The sequence below is a fragment of the Scleropages formosus genome, chromosome 7 (assembly GCF_900964775.1).
Source record: "Scleropages formosus chromosome 7, fSclFor1.1, whole genome shotgun sequence".
Classification (NCBI taxonomy): Eukaryota; Metazoa; Chordata; class Actinopteri; order Osteoglossiformes; family Osteoglossidae; genus Scleropages; species Scleropages formosus.
Window position 1 is genome coordinate 7,574,544 of NC_041812.1, and position 4,262 is coordinate 7,578,805.

A 4,262-nucleotide genomic window follows, 5' to 3' on the forward strand; every position below is an offset into this window, starting at 1 on the left:
TCATCACTGTCCACAACCTTCATGGGGAGACTTAGCTTCAAGGGAAAAGGAAAACAGTCTTGTAACTTGAAAAAAGTGAATTTTTGACAGCTGATTCTCAGTTAGAGACTTTACTCCAGACTGGTGGGTTTGATAAAATAAATTACATTTTTTCCCTACACACATTAGTATTCAAAGGATTATGCATTTAGATTCATTCATTTGGCAGAGGCTTTTCTCCACAGCAACGCACAACTGAGAATAAACAAAGTGCATCAAAAACAGACAAAGAGCTTTAGATACAGATACAGGATTATCAGAGAACGACTCGTTTTGTTTCATAACACCATTTTATCGGCACACATCATTCAAGTAGCTCTTCAGTGAAATGAGAGTTAACCAATACAGATGATAGATTTTAACATATTTTTAGACAGATGACCATTTTTGTGGCCATGAACAACTTTAAAGTTTAAGTATATTGCTTTAGGCTTCAGGCCTTTTTGAATCTGAACCTGCAACGTTTCATATCCTCAGAGACAATAATGATGTATCATTTGGTTCTAATGGAAGCTGATTCATTCCCTCAGAAACACAAAACTAATGGTCAGATTTTCTTTTCATATCTATGGATAAACACATACAGTTGAAATCTATCATTGCTGAACGCTCTTCTGGTTGCCAAGCTCTGCAGCCGGAGGCAGGAGTCGTTCCCCCAGCTCAGTGTCCTACAGTTTTCCCTCCACGCCATCTCCGTTTTCACACTCTACCCATCTCTATTTACTGTCACCCACTGCGAGTGCTGCAGTCCTCACCAGGGTGGGCGTTGGGAGGAAAGTAGCTGACGGGGGTCTCCCCCCCCACCACGAATGGGTAGCCAGCGGGAAAGACCGCGATGCAGAGGCATGACCTAACACCTCTTCCATTTGACTCTGGTATGTCATTTTTTTAAAGCCGCCCCCTCAGTGAGTCATCTGGGTTCTGCCAGGAAATAAACCCATAGAGAAGTATGTAAAGATGCACTACTCTCTCCCACCTGTCACCCAGCTAGTCACTTACACATGCAATTATTAATTTATTCATCTAGCAGGATATCTTCTCCAAAGGGAATTAGAATGTTATTCCATTTACACCTTTAACCACTCATACAGCTTGATAATTTTCATTATATCAGCTGAGGCTAAGTATCTTGATCTAGGGTACTAGAGGTGGAGGTGGAGGTGGCAACTTCGACCATCATGCTACCTACTGCCCTAGGTATTACAGAAATGAGCATCTGGCACTCCAATGGCTTCCATCACATGGCATGCTGCTGCAACCCAAAGCAATTGGTCTAGCGGGTGAAGAGGAAGATGATTCACATGGGTGGAACAAATAATTGGCTGCAGGCTTCGGTAATAACAGACCACAGCACTGCGAGTATTGCTAAAGAGCAGCAATCACAATTTTTGTGACTAATGGTAAATCCCATCTTTAACCTGACTGACCTGGGTTGCGTTTCGATTAAAAGCCATGGAATGATAGGACAACGACACAATTTCCAATCCATGATGAATTCATTTCAAGCACCAAAATTCAACCAAAGCACAATATATTTTCCTAAAGTGAAAATGGGACTGGGATTCCTTGGTAAATATTGATGAAAGCATTAACAGTGAGCACATGCGGACATTCTCACTTTCTCCATGTGCTAGATGCTACCGTAACTGAGACCTGCTCCATTTCTTTGACTTGTATTCTTTGACACGCTTTGGTTCAGTTCGACAAAACTGGATTACTGACTTTTAGATTAATGACAAGAAGCCCAGGCCAGCATGAGGGCTCTAATACAGAGATGACCTTGCGTATTGGAATAATGACTCCGAGCTGACCGAGAGGGGGGCGGAGGGGCGCCTTGGAGGTTTCTGTGTAATTATCTACTTCTGATTGTAGGACGGAGAAGAGCTATTGAGAAAAGACCCTCATTACAGATAAGCAGGGATAGGCTGGAGATTACATCTGCATCTAGCCTGAGACCTGTGCGGTCAAAGGAACCAGCTGGCAACCCAATCTCTGGCTCCCCTCATCTTCACTGGGCATCGCAGCAAGAGGACGTTTATCAGCCAACTAAATATTACCATGGGGATCAACTGAGACATCTTCTGTTTGTTCTTCTTGTAAAAATTGCACTAGCAAATGTGCCCATATCACTAACTTAGGCAATGATATGGCTTTTGTCTTTTTTCCTATTGATTACAAACAGAAGAGAACTGGGTCACAGCAGCGCAGAGGCCGAAACAGTACACTGAGAAAATGAAAATGCCTTCAGATGCATAATACATTAAAAGGGCAAAAGGCTACAGTATTAAGCAGGGCTGGTCATGTCTCATTATCCTCGAAGTTCCAAGAGGTTGAACAAATCTTCCGGAACTCATTAGAATTATCATGCAATTGAAATGTTAACTTTTATAGTGGAAGAAAGTCAGACACTTGAGTCTTACAAACCACATATTTGTAAAAGGAGCTTCTGGAGTGTACCAAATCAGTTCTTTTCCAAATGTGTAAGAGTAAGGAACTTATGTTTCATAACAATCGAAAACAGAGTTCGGGTGTTGTTTTACACGAATATAAAGAATTAACATTATTGCAGTAAACTTGTTTCCTATCACAGTTCTGGAATAAATGCATCAAAGTGCCCAGAGTGACCTTAAATTGTGTTTTTCTTGTAAAAATTAAATACTGTATGTTGTTCTGCTCTCTGTTGTACCAGCTGTAGCGCATATTGGAGACTCATTCATATATCATCGCAACAACCAGTGCTTCTTAAGGAGCTTCACACAGGGATGCTCAAGGCTTCACACTGGCCTGTCTTGGCCATCTATTTCAAAGACACTGCTTCCTGATGCCACCAAATGCCTGTGATCAATCAGAGCAATAATCCACACACTGTAAAATATACATGCTGGGCCAGAATATTGAAATTTGATGGAGAGGAGAATAATTGACCAGACAGCTAATTCATATGACCACATGAGGCCCAATTTGGAGACTATTCCACTTCTGCCACAGTCTGTTATACTGCAGTTGACAGTTTCCCAGTTTCCTCTGTCTTTAGCATACAAAAATGTGAGCAAACCTAGTTTCCCGGAAATTTCTATGGATTCGGGGTAATACGTTTATATCTCAGGCCACAGGACTGTAGATTATAAATAGTATCCTGGTCAGAAATTAAATGGGGGGAAGAGGAGCACAGATATACTCTGGTTACTGGAATCGACGTCGCTTTGATTCCTTAGATTAAAGCACGAACGAGATCTGACTGATCTCAATATTTCGGATTCGGGTCGAACTGTTCATTTCCCTGGGCCCAGTTTTTGCATCCCTGTCCATTATCTCAGATCAAACCAAAGTGGTGCATTGCACTGGTTGTTTCTGGCTGGCAGAGGTTGTTGGAGTTCACTGAAACTCCAACCCCACCACCTCCTTTGCACCTCTACCTTCTTCTATTGACCCTTGGGTCTTGCCTCTGCTATAAACCTACACACACACCCTTTCATGGATAATTTCCATTTGACATGTCTCTGGGATTCTTCATATTGCTTATTCAGCCTTGTTTCCAGTTCCAAAATGACTTTTCAGTCAGAACACAGGAGCTATTATATCTCCTCCTTCCTTCACCGTTGTGCCTGGTGATATTTTGCTCCTTCAGAGGGTAAGATTGCTAAATAATGAATCAAAATATTTTTATTCAAAACGATGAAAACTGTAGTCCTTTTGAAATCAGAACTGTGCCGCTAATATTATTTTTTTAAACTTTAAACTGCTGGCATTAATTCCCCAAGGAGCAGCATGTTTCCCCTTTGAACAAAAAGCATTAAGGCATTTAAAGATCTGCAAGCTTCGTTTTAACGCTCAGGTGGGCAGAACAAATGGCTGAGATTCTCTGTTTTCAGTTTAGCAGAGGAGGCAAATAGACTCTCAGTGATACTCACTCACCAGTGTTTTCAAATATGGTTAAAACAGTGCATTATCCTTGATTGGAAAGTCCTTCACATTTCATTACATAAACAGACACCAAATGGCTGTAACAGACATACTGATTACAGGCAATGAAAAGACAGTTAAAAAGAAGGAAACTTTCATTAGAAAGTGGGGTTAATAATTACATGTGCGATATCTCCTGCAAGTATGACATCAGAATGTAATATTAAATTGGAAACCTTTCATTTTTCCAGCAGTCATCCTTGATGTTGGCAGAGAAAAAGGCAAACATACTAGACAATCTAACTAAATGTATTACTGTT